The sequence below is a fragment of the Sabethes cyaneus genome, chromosome 3, assembly GCF_943734655.1.
Source record: "Sabethes cyaneus chromosome 3, idSabCyanKW18_F2, whole genome shotgun sequence".
In the NCBI taxonomy this organism is placed as follows: Eukaryota; Metazoa; Arthropoda; class Insecta; order Diptera; family Culicidae; genus Sabethes; species Sabethes cyaneus.
This window is the reverse complement of record NC_071355.1, coordinates 125,208,347-125,227,548: the sequence shown is the minus strand read 5'-3', so window position 1 is coordinate 125,227,548 and position 19,202 is coordinate 125,208,347. Positions and strand designations below refer to the sequence as shown.

Below are 19,202 nucleotides of genomic sequence, written 5' to 3'. Positions count from 1 at the left end.
CTTATTACGACGGGAATTAGAAAATGACCCTACCTGAAAAGAAAACAGCGCGAGAAAAAATGCTTAAAATATTGCTTTCTTGCGCATTTCCTGGCCTAGTTTTAGTCTATATTTTTTCAGCATGCATATCCCGCTTTATCAAAACAGTATCGGGATGAAATTATCGATTTAAGCGGGGTACGCTGCTGAAAAGAAAACAGCTCAAGAAAAAATCTTGCTATTTACCGAAGAAATTTTGACAACTCCAATGCAAGCAACCACCTGTCATTTTTTCTTGTGGTAATAATTGCGCCGGATATTATTCCGTACGGAAAAGTGACGGTTTAATTCACCTGCATGTAAAACTGCGCCATCTGAACGTGAAATAATATTTCTTATGAAGTGCGTACTGCTTAAGAAATCGTAAACGAAATCGATTTCTTGAGCATTTCTTGTCCTATCTTTTTACTCATTACTTTTCAGCAGCGTACCCCGCTTTAGCATAATATCGACGCCGTAAGTATCGATGAAATTTATCGAAATATCGGCCTTCGAGTATCGATATCGCGGGTATCGATACGGTATCGCCCAATCCTAGAATAACCTTTTCATATCCTCCTTAGATAACTTTTCCAAATATCTCAAGATTCGACCAATTAAATCAAAAGCCTTTTCCGATGTAAAGGACGTCCTTTTGCAACTCCTTTTCGATTGGGATCTACACGGAGGATAATCTAATAAGTTTGTTTTAAACAATAATTTGGTTGATAAACAAAGGAAAAATGAAACTGTTTTGAACTAAGTTTTGCTAAGCTGAACAATAATTCGGTTTATTAAAAAATTGTTTTAATGTTGGAATTAAGCTTTGAATTATATATTATTCTAAATAGTGATTTTGCTTAAAATTACCTAAAATTTAGTTAGTGCTAATTAACAGTTTGTCTGTTTCAAACAAAACAAAATTTGTTTCATTACATTTCAATCGGCCTCTAATTATAGCTTAAAACAAACTACCATTTTGAATTATTTCAACACGTAATGATGCTTGTACTAACTGCAACCCAATTTTTTGTTTGAAATAAACTGAAGTGTTATTTAGGAACAAAAGTGGTTTTGCTATCTCTCATAAATGCACACATCCCATTAATGTCTCAACTTCGCTGGCTTCTACCTACCGGAATTATTTGCTAGTGGACATCGAGTAAAAAAATCAGTTCGATTACGTGCAAGTGTATCATAGAAGCCAAATCTAGCCGTCCTAAATTGATATTGAGGTAAGCATAATTGTTTTTCGCTCTACAAACTTTTTAACTAAACAGCAAATATTTTGCAGCTTCCGTCGTGCAATGTCGCATTTCATCAAAAGAAAAATTATTTATTGTGTGAAGTGGTGTAAAGGTATAAATATGATAAAATTTCTCATTAGATAATAAATATGTATATTATATAAGCAAAGAATTCTTTACAAAAACCGTTTATTTGAGAAAGCATTTGAGAAATTTCTATTAAAACAACCAGCAAATATTGTAAATGCTAATTAAAAATATGTCTGATTCAAACTACTACGATGCTTATTCTAAATAAAGCCTTATTTACATTCAAAGAAACATTTTATTTGAAAAAACCAAATTTTTGTTAAAATAATATATAGAATTTGGTTAAAATTACCCAATTATACTTGTTAAACTGAATTGTAGCTGCCAGTTTGTAATGATGGCATTGGCATTTTATTTTAAACAACAAATATTGTGAATATTAACCGAATGTTTGCTTGTGACCAAATCAAACTGATATTTTGTTTGAATTAACCTAAATTTGGTTTGTTTTGACCGAAATTTTTTCTCCGTGTACCAGCCCACATCGTCATTGACAATGAGAGTTCTTTCGTCTCAAACGTTGTAGAGTAGATGATTTTAAATTTAGGCGTACACATCTCATTCTGTGTCTCATTGGTCATCTTCCTTGGCGAAATCCAGAAAATTTGCCACCCTACGGAGACAGATGTCGTCTACTTGATCTCGACACACTGGAACACAGAAGTTAAATGCAACAGGCGATATTTGTAGCTAAAATGCTTAACGGGGAAATTGACTGTCCTCAACTGTTATCCATGCTCAATTTCCGGGCATCGCAACGAATTTTGCGCTCAACGGGACTGCTGCAGACACAGTTCCATCGGACGGCATTTGGATCTTGCGAGCCAATGACAGAATGTATAAGAACGTTTACAAAAGTGGAAGAGTTGTTTGACTTCGGCGAACCATCGCACGTGTTTGCAAGAAGATTAAAAAGATCAAGCTTACTTTAAGATTTTTATTCATGTAGACTTTTTTATGTGTCAGATGAATTACCAATGCATAAATCTATGCCTATAAAAATGGATTTCTGTCTGTCTGTCCGTATTTGCATGTAGGGGTTTTTGGGGCCATGGAAGATTCTTATGATGGTAGGAGACCCCCTGGCAGGTGTTGTGGGTTCAAATCCGGTTATAATCTCTGATTATAGCTTGGTTCGACCCATGCACCTTCCAGCATTGGACAGGGGTTTTTGTGGCCAGGGAAGATTTTTATGATGGTTAGAGACCCCTCCCACTTCAGGAGGGGGAGGGGCTCCTATACAAATGAAATAAAAATTTCCTCATAACTCCAGAACTAATCAAGCAAATGGAACCATGTGGGGGGGGGGGGGGGGGGGGCGTGCAGTCCCCCGTAGGGATCACCTCTATCTAGGTTTATTTATTTTCCTAGATCTACTGACCTCTATTACTTTCCTTCAGTTGGGTCACCCCTGCGAAATGGTACTTTCTACGAAAAGATTTTCCGTGAAATGATACATCCCGCGTAAGGTTTTTCGCGAAATGGTATTCTACGAAACTCTATATTCAGCGTTATGGTCAATCCAGAATTAGTGTTCCGCAAAATGGTATTCGGCGAAATGGTTTGTAATGATGGCGAATATTTGAATGCTATCCGCTTTATTTTATCAGGCTAAGCAATGGGGGGAGTTGTTTTCTACTTTACTGTGAGGAAAATTTGTATATTAAAACACCCATGAACTCCCCAGAAACTTGCAAAACTCGAGATTGTGACAAAGGTCATCCGAGATTCACGATTTATGTACAACACAGTTTAATTTGTGGCAATACGAAGTTTGTCGGGTCCGCTAGTAAATAAATAAATAAATAACACGATGTTGCGATGAAGTTTCGTGTTACTAGATATACACTAATATATTGGTGTCAGCCAGTAAAAGTATTGGATAACCTGATTCCAACGTAATAATAACATAAAATTGCTCATTTGTTATGTATTTCAATACTGTGACCGGCGAAGTTCTTTGCCATTCAAATAAGATTTATTAGCAAAATGGAAGATGTTGCAAGTGCTGTTTGGGATATTGTTTAACAATAACATAATAACACGATGTTGCGATGAAGTTTCATGTTACTAGACATACACTAATATATTAGTGACAGCTAGTATAGGTATTTGATAACTGTGGGGTATTGGTAATCGTATTCAGCAAGACCCCCTCGTTGATGCCGAGTTTACTTATCGCTGTCTAGGACAGGACATGACATGTGACCACAGAGAACAGATTAACAGGCTCGAAGAAAGTAATCGATTTTTTGTGTGAACAATCTGCCGGTGGCGCCCGCCAGAAATAGTTTGCCAAACGCATAAAAAAACTACAAGGTATATAGCCCTAAGGGTTGTACGAAAGGGTGACGTAGGACTATATCAGATCATCAGATCAAAGACTAATGTAAACTGCATTTCTGGCATATGTATGCTTATAAGAAAATATGGCACATACCATTGCATTGTGCCATTGCTTAAGTGAATGTTTAAAAGAGACAGGTTACTTACACGGCTCAATCGCACATGGAAATCTGCTCTTCGTGCCTACCGAAAGAATAGAAATCCTGTCAACCGTTGTCGTTTCATCTCTGCAAGCAGATCATACAAAGCGTTGAACAGAAGTCTCTATCGAAACTACGTGCAAAAAACAGAGCGCAATTTACGCCTGAATCCAAAAGGCTTTTGGCGGTTCATCAACTCGAAACGAAAAGAGGATGGGCTTCCCTCTAGCATGTATCTGCGACACAGAGAAGCTTCCTCGGATAGCAGCAAATGCGACTTGTTTGCAGAACACCTTTTCAGCGTTTTTAACAGTGAGTGTGCATCATCGGATGATATTACCACAGCCCTTACGCATGTTCCTAGTAATCTGCTCACCACAGAAATGTTTTCAATTACGGAAGAGGAAGTCGCAACAGCAATTGGCAATTTGAAGCAGTCCTATAGTCCTGGCCCTGATGGCATTCCAGCTATTTTTCTGAAAAGATGCTGCGATGCTTTAAAATTGCCATTAGTCATGATTTTCAATCTTTCCTTGCGATGCCAACAGTTCCCTTGTAGCTGGAAAGAATCATTTATGTTTCCAGTTTTCAAGAAGGGCGATAAACGTAATGCAGAGCAGTATCGTGGGATCTCCTGTTTGTGCGCCTGTTCGAAAGTGTTCGAAGCGATTGTTTACGATCATCTAATGTTCAGCATAAAAAATTACATCTCTACTGCACAGCACGGCTTTTTCCCAGGAAGGTCTGTGACTACAAATTTACTTGAATTCACTTCTTTTTGCTTACGTGGTATGGACCGATGCCTTCAGGTTGACGCTATTTATACCGACCTGAAGGCTGCATTTGACCGTGTGGATCATGGAATACTTTGTGCTAAATTTAATAAACTAGGAGTCTCTGTTGCGTTGGTAGCTTGGTTAGAATCATATCTACGCAACCGGAAAATTTCTGTAAAGCTGGGCTTATCCCAGTCTAGCTGGTTTACTAACAATTCTGGAGTTCCCCAAGGCAGTATTTTGGGACCCTTACTGTTTTCGCTATTTACCAACGATATTATAAAGCTATTACCACCCGGCACACGACTATTATATGCGGATGACACCAAAATTTATCAGCTTATTACTTCTTATGACGACTGCACTACACTTCAAATGCTGATCAATTTATTTTCTGATTGGTGCTGCCGCAACTACATGAGTTTAAGTATTGCGAAGTGTACTGCAATCAGCTTCCATCGTAAAAAACAGCCCTTAATGTTTGACTATCGTATTAATGGGATAGCGGTTGAACGCTGTGATGTGATCTCTGATCTCGGAGTTGTGCTGGACACACAACTAACGTTTAGGCAACACTATTCAATGATCGTAAACAAAGCAAATCGACAACTTGGTTTAATCCTGCGAGTCGGTAAGGAATTCGAGGACCCTGCGACTCTACGCATCCTCTATTGCTCTTTGGTGCGTTCAATTTTGGAGACAGCTTGCGCTGTGTGGGACCCGTATTACAACTGGGTAAAACGCATCGAGCGCGTGCAAAAACAGTTTGTTCGTAGGATATGCCGTACACTGCCATGGAGAGACCCTGACAATATGCCGCCATACGCTAATCTCTGCCTCCTGCTTGGTATTACTACACTTGAACAACGACGAAAGGAAATAATGGCTCAAACGGCTCACAAAATTTTAACTGGTAGCTATGACTGTCCAAACATCCTCTCAATGCTACAACTACACTGCCCTCTGCGCCCACAACGCCATCAACGTTTGCTATGGTTAAATACTCATCGCACAAACTATGGCCAACAGGAACCTATCCGTCGCCTTGCTTCATCATACAACAGTGCTGCACACAACTTCAATTTTTGATTTTTCGTTATCTGTTGCCTGTAATGTGAATTGTTATATGTGAGTAAGTTATATCTATGTATTATTTATGTCAAAAAGATGCTGGGTTTTTGTGCCGGCTTGAAAATTGTCATCCATGATTTTCAAGGTGGCTTTTCCCAGCCATATTCATTAAGACACTCCAGTCGGATGAATTTAATAAATAAATAACAAATAACAAATAATAACAAATAATAGAAGAGCGAAATATGCAATGCAATGGTGGCTTTGTAAATACATGGACGGGGGTTCATAAGTACAACGCCTGCAACCTTTGAGACGTAGAAAGGGTCTAGCCGGTTTTCCATACAAAATATACCCCCGAACCTAATTAAATTATGCAATGATTCTAACAAAGTACTTGACCTGAGGAGCATTTTGGCAAATTTTCAGATCATTAGACGCCATCTTGAATCAATAATGGCGGCTAGAGTGAATTTCATTTTTCGCAGTTTACTCCGAAACCAATTATCATAAAAATTACAAAAATATTAATCAACATTTCTTTCAGTGTTTCAAACATGGCGCCACAGATTTTTTCATCAATAGATTACGAAATCGATTGTGAGAATTATATATTTTTCGATTTTTATTGTAAAATAAATGATAACTTGAAATATTATATATTCTAAATTTTTAGCGAGCATGCGAGTACTGTAGTATATCAGTGTCCATTTGCAAATTCGCAATGTATCTTAATGCTCTTGGTTGAATGTAGTGCAAGTTAAATTTTGGTGCAAGTCCAGCGCCTCTATGGTTCAAAGGTACAAGTAACAGCGAACCACATGCCCTGGCGGGTGTTGTGGGTTCGAATCCGGTTATAATCTCAGATTACAGCTTGGTTCGACTCATGCACCTTCCAGCATTGGACAAAAGGTAGGAGTCAAAATGACTACTTGTCAAGCATAACTACCAATACCCCCCCCTTCCTTTCCGCTCTTCCCCTCCTTCACCAAAAAAAAAATTCATTTCTTTCCGCTACCGTCCCTTCATCAATTGTAGAACCAAAAAAAAAATTTTTGATGGAAAAAAATAAGCGGCGCCATCTTTGGAACACTGAAAAAAATGCTCTTGAAAACTTTTTCGATTTTTTTTACTGTGATATTCGCATCGGAAAATTTCCAAAAAACAATGGAAATGTGTCCTGCAGTGAGTATAACATCTGTGATTTTTTTCAAATTTTTATGATAATAGGTTTCGAAGTAAACTGCGAAAATTTAATTAGTTTCGGGGGCATGTTTTGTATGGAAAAGCGGCTAGACCCTTTCTTTTAAAAATCACTTGTGTGCATCATAAATGGTAATGGTTGAAATGGTAATGAATGACCAATTCCTGTTTTATTCGTATAAGAGTCCTTATCCTCCTACCACAGAGGTAAGGAGTCTCAAACCATCATAAAATAAATAAATTCATGCCTCCAAAAACTCTAACATGCCAAATTTGGTGCCATTTGCTTGATTAGTTGTCGAGTTATGAAGAAATTTGTATTTTATTTGTATGGGGTCTCCACTTCATAAAAAAAGAAAAGGTTCTAATCCACTATATAAAAAATTCCTCCCCTCCCCTTTAAAAGACGGATGGATCTCATTATACCATAGAAATAATTCCTGCCTTCTAAACCCCCACACGCCAAATTTGGTTCCATTTCCTTGATTAGTTCTAGAGTTATGAGGAAATTTGTATTTCATGTATATTGGAGCCCCCCCTCTGAGAAGAAGAAGAAGGGGTCTCAGTACATCATAGAAAAACATCTTACTTCCAAAAACCCCCACATGCCAATTTTGGTTCCTTTTGCTTATTAGTTCTCGAGTTATGAGGAAATTTATGTCTCATTTGTATAGGAGCCCCCCCTCTTACGCTCCCCCTTAAAATTGCTCTCGTACCTCCTCCATAGATTTGCTGGTCATTTTATCTATCCAACGACATATAAATTATTCAGTTTCGTTCAGTAGTTTAGTATGTATTAGCATTTGAAATCTTTCATTCAAACGTTACACTTCCATTTTCGTTTTCCCAAAGTGCTACCCAGTCACACTATAGTAAACAAAGACGTAGTCCTACGTCAAAATTGGTCAGCTTTTACATTTCCTTCTATGCGACGAATGTAATCGCGAAAGCTTGAAGCGTTCAAAGAGTTGAATTAAGCCTCAATTTAACGCATTTCAATTTTTCGCGACTCACTCCGACACCTGAAGTAACGCTTTCTGGCTTTCCGAAGACGATTTCGAAGATTCCGAAGGTTAGCATTCCACCACGGCAGATTTTTGCGAAATTCACGTTTCCTTTTTCTTAACGGTACATTTGTTCGAAAGATACGAAAGAGCTCTTCGTAGAAACGGACAACTACATCATCAATGGATCGAATAGCTAATAATTGATCCCAGTTCACTTGTTGAATTAACTCCTTCAGCCGTGCCATATCACATCGATGGAAATCAAAACTTACAATTTCTTCTTCTTTGTGATTACGCTCAACATTTAATTTTAACACAATTGGCATGTGATGACGGTCAATTTTCAGCAGTGGTATCGGTGGTTCAAAAATATCTGCACAGGCTGCACTACTTGTAAAAACCAAATCAAGCAACCTGCCATTGTCATTTACAAAGTAATTCTGCTGTTGCAGACCCGTAATTAACATAGATTCAACTAGTGCTAACTCAGGCTCGGTAGATGCATTTATCGGTAAAAAACAATTCATATCCTCGTCAAAATCCCATCTTAAGTGTGGTAGATTGTAATCACCCAGCACAATCATTTTATCGCGATCCCTGGCAAGCAAAGATAGTTGCAGAACGCAAGCCGAATGCATCTCATAAAGCACGGGATTAGAATTAGGCGGCAGATAGATGGGACAAATAAAAACATTACAATCATTCATCTCAATGCGGACAGCTGTTTGCTCTAACACATTAGCATCCGAGCAGATAACAGACGTGCTTTTTAAATTGGTTTTTACTCCGATCAGTACACCACCACCACGTTGGCATTGGCTGGTAGCAGAGTTTCGATCGCATCGATAGAGTGTGTAGCTATTTGTTAGCTCCGAGTCAAGTATATCATTCTTCAGCCAAGTTTCGGTAAACACTATGATATCATAATCACACGCACCGAGAGCAAGAAACAAATCGTTTGTTTTGGTTCGTAGGCCCCTAGTGTTCTGATAGAAAACGGTCAGTGTACGTAGTGCGGGTGGATCAATTGAGTGGTTATCGGCTGCTATCGTTTCGCTCGTTTGAATTTGCTCTGCCGTGTGTTCGTCTATCAGCGCGTCGTTATTGCATAGAATCCTCGGCCGGGACGGTGTGAGTGCGAAAATTATTTCGTGTTAAAAGTCCAGTGTCAAATGCACGAAAAACAATTCCCTTCTGCCATGACGAGCTTTGAAAGGCCAATTCCTTCAGGTGGAAACCAATGCCGACTTTAAACGAGACAAAAGTGAGTTCGGAAAGATTTTTACCTTTTGGAACGAGCTTCGTAACGTCTACAGTCTCATTGGTGTTAAGATTCATCTTCACAAGGTACGCAATTTCTTTAACTGTTGCTTCAGGAGTGAAACCGGACAAATAAAGATGAAATTTTTTCTCTCGTTAGGAAGCAGCTAGTGGAATAGTTATATCCGCAGCAATTTCCTTCGTTCCTTCGAATTTTTTTACAACTGGAATGGCATTGTTAGGGCTTTCATCTTCCTCATGCATACGACGGCGTTTTCGTGTGCAGTGAACAGCTGATTATCTGGTAATGATGATTGTGTATCTGATGTGAAGTTGTGTTGTAATATGGCGTTTATTTTGGCTGTGTTTTGCTCAATTTCACTCCGAAGCTCACGCAATATTTTGTTATGCTCTTCATTAACAAGCTGCAGTATATCCTTAGTCGATGACATTGTTTGGCGAAAATTAACAAGGATGTATCCATGTATATAATAATACGATTCTTCTTCATGTATACAAGCTACATCCGTAACGGTCATCAAAGTAGAAACATTGTATACATTCAATCCTCAACCGATTTTGGAGTTATTTGTATTTGTATTGTCCGTTTCTTTGGTAACAAAACGCGCTGCTCACTTTTTTGATAGCTTGAAATCGTCGCAGAAAGAAAATGCTTGGCTGTATGTAAGTTATAAGTATATATTATGCTTGTCTAGCACGTAAGCTATTGATCTACTTGACAAATTAAACGATATTTGCCCCCGCGACGATTCCGGCGATGGTTTCGCCCGCGACGGTTAAAATTCATCGCGTACGAAAGGGTGGGAAATTGTTAATATTTGTATTTGTATTTGTATTTGTATTTGTATTTGTATTTTGGTCGATTCATCTGACAATTTTGATATTATCTACATGAATATAAACTTAAATCTACAACAAAGCTATTGCAGCATCCTAGACCTTGTCAGTCTTCTACTAAAAGCGCGTGAAGAAACGTCTCCAAAGTCAAATAATTCTTCGACCAGCGTGAAGGTGCGGATGCATGACGTCAATGAAATCTGGTTGTCAGTAAATTTGATGAGCGAAGCTGTCTACGTGAAGCACGAAAATCAATACGGGACAGCAGAGCCGGGGCATCTATTTCATTATTAAGCAGCTTGGCCACAAAAGTTGCTTGTTGAATCCTTCGACGACTCTCTAATGTGTCCAAATCCAAAAGCTGGCATCGGTCTACGTAGCGGGGAAGATTGTGAGGTAGACGCCAGGGTAGATGTCTCAGGGCGATACGAACAAATCTTCGTTGAACGCGTTCAATTCTGGCTTTCCAACACAGGCTATGAGGATTCCAGATGACACAGGCATTCTCAAGTATTGGCCGTACCAACGCGCAGTACAATGCCTTCAAGCAATGAGGATCTGTCTCGGGAAATTTTTGTGATGAACCCAAGTTGTTGCGAAGCTCTAGAGATGACAGCAGTATAATGTTGATTGAACATGAGCTTATTATCCAGCAGAACTCCAAGATCGCTCATCTGATCGACGCGTCCGAGAATAGCTCCGTTTATCCGGTAATCAAATGAGATGGGCGTATTGCATCGGTGGAATGTTATAACCACACATTTGGCAATGCTTATTGTGAGCTTGTTTCTACTACACCAATCAGCAAAGGTATCTAACAGCGCTTACAATCGGTAGCAATCAGCGATAGATTTCACAACGAGGTAGATCTTTAGATCGTCGGCATATACCAGTGTGCATCCGGAACCAAGCAGAATGGCTATGTCGTTAAAGTACAAGGCGAATAGCAAAGGCCCCAGGTTACTGCCTTGCGCAACACCAGAGGTATTACTGAATGCACGTGAAACTGTGGAATCCAGCTTGACCCGTAAAGTACGGTCTGTTAGATATGAGCTCAACCATGAAGTCAATCTATCAGATATACCGAGTTTAGAGAGCTTGTGCAAGAGTATTCGATGATCTACTGTGTCGAAAGCGGCCTTAATAACTGTGTACACAGCGTCAATTTGAGTTCCAGTTTCTATCTGTGAGATGCAGGTACTAGTGAAATCCATCAAGTTCGTCGCCACAGAACGACCGGGCATAAAACCATGCTGATCGACTGATATATAGTTTTTGGTGCTGTTCAGAATTATACCACTTGCGATAATTTCAAAGAGTTTTGATCCAGCAGAAAGACTGGTAATGCCTCTGTAGTTCCTTACATCTCGCTTTTCTCCTTTTTTAAATACGGGAAACATATGGGACTGTTTCCACAGCGTTGGAAACTTCCGTTGCTCAAACGATTTGGTGAAAATTCGACTTAAAGGCACGGCAAGAGCAGTAGCGCAGCGACATAAAATAATAGCCGGAATACCATCGGGACCAGGCGAGTAGGAGCTCTTCAATTTTTTTGCACCAGAAATGACCATTTCGGGAGTGATGTCAAAAATGTCCAGATCAACAGCACCGTCGGGGACACCTGACGTAGCTATTTCAGCATCAGACTGCGCGGTACATCCACTGGCGAACACAGAAGAAAAATGATCAGCAAACAATTCGCAAGATTCAGTAACAGTTGATGATTCCGTTCCGCCCAAAAATACACTAGAAGGAATAGAAGATCCTTTCCTCTTAGTGTCTACGAATGTCCAAAAGCTTTTTGGATTAGTTCGCAATCTGAATTGCGTCCGCAGTACGTGTGATTTGTAGAGGTAACTATTTAGCCTACGGTATGCATCGCTGGCAAATTTGAAAGCGCGTTTATTCTGCGGTCTTCGTTGCTTACGAAGGAGTCTGCTTTGCATTTCGATGCCGTTTCAATCTGTGCAACTCACTATTACTCCAGACAGGTTTCGAAGGAGGTCTAATTCTGGGAAGATTCTCGTTCAGCCAGGTGCAAATAGCATCGCAAAACCGCAATGCCATATCATCCACATCGATCTCGTCTAATAAAGCAGCCCAATCCAGAGACAAAAGGTGATTCACAAGAACATCAAAGTTAATACGACGATAGTTCAGAGGCGCAATTTCGAAACTGACAGCTGGAACTTCAACGGGGCATGCCAGTATAGGCAAGAATAAATCCAATGGAGGATGGGGAATATCAACAGGAAGTAGCGGAGAAATAGCCCGTCGTACAGCGATCTCTTGTTCAGGAAGGCAGAAAACGAGGTCCAGTGTTCGTCCGAGATGATTACGCAGTGAATTAACTTGTTTCAAGTTCAAGAATTCAAATCCATCGACCACAACAGCGCTAGCAGCAGGAAGCGGGAGAGAATTGTTGTATTGTACTCCATCCTCTCCATTAAACCAAGAAATTTGCGGTTGGTTATAATCACCACAAATGAGAATTCTTTCTTCTGCAGACCCCTTGTCATGTAATTCACGGATTGAGAGAATATGCTCATCGATAAACTTGACAACTTTACTTCTGTCAGGTGGAATGTAAACTGCAGCAAGCAAAAACTTCATTCCTTTGATGACAGCAGAAACACAGACTTGTTCGAGACAATTTCCATGTCTTAAGTTGACCAGTGAACTAGGGTACTGTTGAGCAACGGCAATCAATACGCCACCAAAACTACTTTTGTCACTATTCTTCGAGCTACGATCACAACGATACACGTTGAAGGCGGATCCAAACAGCTGAAGAGAATCGATGCAGCCGTCCAAACCGGTTTCAGTTAGCAGGATTACATCGTAGTTGCAGTCATTAGTTGCAAGGAATAGGTCGTCCACTTTAGTCCTTAAACCTTGCACATTCTGATAGTATGCACAAATACCATCCACGTCATTGGCGTGTGCAGAAAACTCCGAAACAATACTCTTTGCACGTGGAGATTCCAAGCTGGAAGCGGGAAATACATCAGCGGAAGGAATGTCCAGATTACAATTGCACTTGCCTGCATAACTGGGTTGGAAGACCTTGTCACTACACCAGCACACAGGGCAGGGACGACTGCTGGCCGCTGGCAGGAATTGCACGACTGTGGCTGAGGGATCGAGGGCTTCCATAATACCAACTTCAATGTGTCCCGCGTGACCTTCAGGTGATAATCGATGAGGGCAAACTGGTTGTAACATACTGGAAGCAATCGACGGATCAGGAGAAGTCAAGTTCAAAACAGCATCATATTGCCTGAGATTGATTGTCGGGGGATTCCGTCACCAACCACGATCGAAGGGCCAGGACGACTTTGTTGGCAGGAACTATCAGAAAATTTCCGAATATGTAGAAATGAACTATCTGCAAGCACGACTTGGTCGGGTGGCTCAGGGACTCCCTTAGTACCGTAGGCGATGCGTCCTGACGGCGTAGATAGTCCCACGTTGTCGTCAGTAATTGGGAGTGTGGAGGTCGTTGGAGCGGCGGGAGGTTTCCGGTCTTCTGTTGTATTAGTAACTGCGTCGACATGTCCTGACAAAGTAAATGGTCCATCGTACTCGTCGTTTAGAGTCACCGATCCAGAGTTGGCGTCAATCCACGGTGAAGTTTGAACTGACTGCGATGCAGCATAGTCAATTTTGAGCTTTGATTTTTTGAGACGCTTTTGATACAGTGGGCATTTTGTACTCCAGCATGCATGATTTACATCTAGCTGCTCAGCGGGCGATAGTTTTTGCTGTTCGTTTAGAGAAACGCAATTAGTGCATTTTTCGGTGTTTGCTTCACATTGGCCGACAGGATGTCCTTCAGCACACTTAGGACAGCACACAGTATTGTTGCAATTAATTGCTTTGTGCCTATACTGGCAGCACTGGAAGCATCTCATTACATCGACATATTCAAAAACCTTAAACCGCTCCCAGCTAATATTAACACGCTTAGATTGCATCAAATGATTGAAAGACAAAGCATCAGTCTCAATTATCAAGTTCTTCGTACTACTATTAGCGTTGTTAAGTAATCTGATCATTTTAAGATTGGCGGTCACCGGCAGCGTGTTTTGCATCTTGATTTTTTCAAGCATTTCATCATTCAAGATATCTTCGGAAACCCCTAGAATCTTTATTCTGGGATGCAACGGTTTTAACAGTTCAGCTTCGTAATTTTCAGTCAAAACTTTTTTAGAGTCATCTAGCAACCTTTACGCAAGCAGTTTCGATCCACATACTATGGCAACTTCCCCGTTTTTCCGATATTGTACATTTTTTACCTCAAAATTCATCGGATCGAGGTGTATGCTAATATCCTTTTTAGTTTTTTCTACCAGTTGGACGTTCTTTGGTCTAATTGAAACTGTTTTTTTTTCAATTCTGCTAACAACGTCATTTCTAGCCTTAGGCGATTTTGCTATGCTCAATGGAGTATCATAAGTTTCCGACCTATTTCCAGCTTTCGGATTGTCAGCAGTATTCGAGTTTTTGGCAGCACTCATTTTACGCCGCTTACCTGATCTGAGAACACCACCTTCATCTTCAACGGACACAACGGACTCAGTTGCTTTGCGCTTAATATTACTTGCTGCTTTAGTGCGCGAAGAACTCGTTACACTGGCATACGTTTCACCACAGGTTTCAGCACTCAAGGAATCAACTAAATATGCCATTTCAGTAGCAATAGCATTTTCAACACAACATTTTATGCGCGGGAGTAGATTGAGTTCTAATTCGTTACATTGCTTCTTAGCGGCATTCTCTGCTTTTAATTCGAATTCGCTTACTGCCGCAGTCAGCGCATCTACCTTTTTCATTAGCTCATAGCACACCACCTTTGTATCATTTACACTTGCTCGCTTTTTCCTGCAATCGAAGCACATATACTTCAACGCAACGTTGTCACGCACTACACTTGCAGTAGCTAGATCTATCTCCGAGCACCTTACGTGGAGAAGGCCACAGCATCCGATGCAATACACACCGTCGGTTTCGGCAGATATATATAGCGCGCACGCACTGCACACCACTGAAGTCATTATTATTACTGAAGAGTTATATCCATGAATTGATTGAATCTATTTTATTAAAACGAAACCAAGTTAGTAACTAAACCAAACAGTAAATAAATTTGTATGATATGTTTCTACGTTGAATAGTGCTTTTCCTTTGGTAATCGGTAGACGGTACGCGCGAGTTTTCAAAAAGTTGAAAATTTTGCGCAACTTTTCTGCGGCTTACAAAAGTACACGGATAAAGTATTTACAACCTGCAGACGTATTGAAAGTCGCAGAAAATGTCACCTGTGACCAGAAAACTTATTACCGTCATTCAACTTTTCCCTCGTTGACTGTGTTAATTATGGTATTAACTGGACAAGAAAATATAATAAACACTTCAATCGTTGTGTGGCCCTTAAAAGAACCGATTGTTTGATTATCATAACTCCTGCTTGCAATAAACTTGCACTAACGCATTTAACGTAATTCTCTGTCCGGTCAATTGGAGTACCGATAACCGCTAACCAGGCACGGCTTGTTGCAACGGACCAACCGGAAAGCCTCAGCAGCTATGCGATCAACGAAACCGTTCGTGTGTGGTCCTGAATCACGATGAAATACCACTCCAAGTGGCCAGCTGCAAGTGACGTGGGATGCTTCATGCTTCTGGTCGTTTTGTTGTCGCGAGCAGCATATGTCCTCCCAATTCCAGAACTCCTGTCGCCAGATATTCCATCACGGCAGCGAAATGGAACTTCAGCTCCAACACACGGTGACACGGTCAGCCGCCGATGAACACGTGCACGAGTCGAATGTGACTCCCGTTTGCCCTGGCAAACTATGTTGGCACTAGCTCAGCTAGCGTTTGAATAATGCTGTTCGCCGGCTTACCACGTGTTATGTACCAGAGCAAGCGACAAGAAACGACCACACCCATTTTTCATGGTTCTTCATTCTATCATCTACGTGAAATAAAAAATAGAGCATTTCAATTTCAGTCTGAACAAAAGAGCAAAGTTACCAGTGAACCGTTCGCCTTTTGCTGCCAAAGAAAAATTACGCTACGTATTATTACTGTATGGATAAATTTGTGTTGCTAAGATGCAAAAGATTACTAAAACTCTTTCATTTGATTAAATCCAATTTCATTTATTTTGACGAACACATTTACTTGGAGCTAGTATATTTGTTGGCTGCAACCAGCGTCCAGCAGCAACAAGCGAACAGCAGCGCGAGAGGTGATCGGTTAAAATTCTTTGAAAAAAGCGAACAATCAGATCAATCTACGTTAAATAGAATTTAAATCTGTGAGTGAAATTCCTAAAATCTTCATGAACACATGTTTCGTTATTAAAAGAACGGTTTTTCGACGTGATATGCTGGAAATTTAAGCCTTTTTTTCCGTCTTCTTCGGCAGCAACAAAACAGTTTGGATGTTCGGAAAGACACTTCTCATAGCAGCGGTGACACGGGACAGCAATTTGTTCAACTCTTCGTTGTTGCGGATGGCCAGCTGCAAGTGACGATAATTCTGATCGTTTCGTTGTCGCGAGCAGCCTATGTCCTCCCAATTCCAGAACTCCTGTCGCCAGATATTCCATCACGGCAGCGATCATTGAGCTAATGACACGCGCAAGTTTTATGAGAAGGTGAACCAAACTCGGAAGGGCTACACACCGAAACCTGACATGTGTAGGGACGAGGGAGGGAATCTAATTACAAACGAGCGCGAGGTGGTCGACAGGTGGAAGCAGTTCTTCGATGAACACCTCAATGGCGAAGTCGCAGAAGGAGGCGGAACGGAAATTAACCTAGGAGCGCCCATGGAAGATAGTGATGTCCTAGCACCTGATCTCCAAGAAGTCAAACGAGAAATCAGGTTGCTGAAGACCAATAAAGCCGCTGGGAAGGACCGCCTACCGGCAGAGCTTTATAAACATGGCGGGGAAACGCTAGCAAAGGCTCTACACTGGGTTATTTCGAGGATTTGGGAGGAGGAAAAGCTACCGGAGGAATGGATGGAAGGAGTGGTTTGTCCCATCTACAAAAAGGGTGATCGGCTAGACTGCTGCAACTATCGTGGTATTACGTTGGTAAACGCCGCCTACAAGGTACTCTCCCAGATCCTGTTACGCCGGCTGTCACCGATAGCACAAGGTTTCGTAGGGAATTATCAGGCGGGTTTCATGGGGGCTCGCGCAACTACGGACCAAATGTTTACTATCCGACAGATCTTGCAGAAATGTCGGGAGTACAACGTGCCCACGCATCACATCTTTATCGATTTCAAAGCAGCATACGATACAGTCGATCGAGACAAGCTATGGCAGATAATGCACGAATACGGTTTTCCGGACAAACTGACGCGACTGATCAGAGCTACATTGGATCGAGTGATGTGTTTCGTACGCATCTCTGGGACACTCTCGAGTCCCTTCGAGACGCGACGAGGGTTGAGACAAGGTGACGGTCTATCCTGCATGCTGTTCAACATCGCTCTTGAGGGGGTGATCCGACGAGCGGGCATTGAAACGAGAGGCACGATTTTTACCAAGAGTAGCCAACTTCTAGGCTTTGCAGATGACTTCGATATCATAGCCAGGAACTTTGCGACGGCGGAGGCAATCTACGCCAGACTGAAAGCGGAGTCTAGGAGAATTGGGCTAAAAATAAATGCGTCGAAGACCAAATACATGAAAGGAAGAGGCTCAAAGGAAACAAATGCGCGCCTCCCACGGACGGTAACCGTTGACGGCGACGAACTAGAAGTGGTAGAAGAGTTCGTGTATTTGGGATCGCTGGTGACCGCGGACAACAACACTAGTAAGGAGATCCAGCGGCGCATCCAAGCGGGAAATCGGGCCTACTTTGCCCTTCGTAAAACGCTACGATCAGGAAGCATACGCCGCCGCACGAAGCTAACAATGTACAAAACCATTATTAGACCGGTAGTTCTTTATGGACTTGAAGCCGTGACGCTGCTTACGGAGGACATACGCGCCCTTGCCGTGTTTGAGCGGAAAGTGCTGCGGACGATATTTGGCGGAGTACAAACTGAAAGCGGAGAGTGGCGGAGGCGTATGAATCACGAGCTACAGGCACTGCTTGGGGAGACTCCCATCGTACATCTAGCGAAAGTTAGCAGGCTACGGTGGGCCGGACACGTCGTAAGGATGCCGGACGACAGTGCGACGAAAACGGTCCTCTTCAACAACCCCACCGGCACCAGGAACAGGGGGGCCCAACGTGCACGATGGCTCGACCAGGTCGAAAGCGATTTGCGACTTCTGAGACGACTAGGAAATTGGCGACGAGTGGCCGAAGACCGAGTTGAATGGAGACGAGTGCTTGAAACAGCACGAGCCACCCCGGCTCTATGCTGCTGAAGAAGAAGAAGAAGCGATCATTGAGTGCTCCAGCTCCAACACCTCGCTTGGTGAATTTGCATGTCTTCGTTGCCTTATCCGTGGGAAGCAGCAACAGCTGAAGCTCAACAATTTTTGATCGGATTCTATAGGGCGTAAATTAAATACAATCATAAGGAAGCTTAACCCATAACTTATATCGTATATATTTCTGTCATCCGTGCTAGGGAAGCACTGACAAGGGAAGGCAAAAATATGAAAATAATTCAAATTTTCAAAATCAATTCAAAAACAACAATTTTTCAAATTCAATTTCAAAAACAAAATCAATAGTTTTCTATATTTTCAATATTTTCAATCGATTTCCCGATCAATTGGTGTAAATATCTTGGAAATCTATTGAAAATTGACTGAATTATAAGCCGAAGCGTGAAAACGCGTTTCTACTTTGATGACGTCATTTCCAACAACCAATCACAAAGCGAGAATTCTGGTAAAGCATAAGTTCATTATTTTCAATTTTTCAATAGTTCAACATCAACAATCCACACTTTTCTTTATTTGGGTCAATTCTTAGAAGATTTTCCAATCGATTGGTGCAAGAATATTGAAAATCGATTGGAAAACCGCTGAGCTATTAGCGCTCAAAACCCTTCATTTTTCGTGACGCTCGCATTTTTCGATTTTTTGGAATGACACTCTATCTCAAAACTTGCCGTAAGACGTAGTCCTACGTCAAAAATAAGAGTATCAGAAGTCAGAATTTTTCCTATCTTCGTTGCCGATAACAGAAAAAAACAAAC

At 41.2% G+C, this 19,202-nt stretch overlaps 1 long non-coding RNA gene across 3 annotated transcripts; it reads left to right on the top strand.

Moving 5' to 3' along the window:
• Positions 1-589: 589 nt before the first annotated feature.
• On the top strand, positions 590-1,424 carry LOC128743674 (uncharacterized). Of its 3 annotated transcripts, none has more exons than XR_008412315.1 (3): positions 590-720; positions 1,079-1,253; positions 1,313-1,424. It is a non-coding gene; the product is annotated as an uncharacterized LOC128743674 (long non-coding RNA). The 3 variants fall into 3 exon arrangements; XR_008412314.1 differs by having other exon boundaries at positions 1,069-1,253; XR_008412316.1 differs by lacking the exon at positions 590-720 and adding an exon at positions 982-1,014.
• Positions 1,425-19,202: the final 17,778 nt, after the last annotated feature.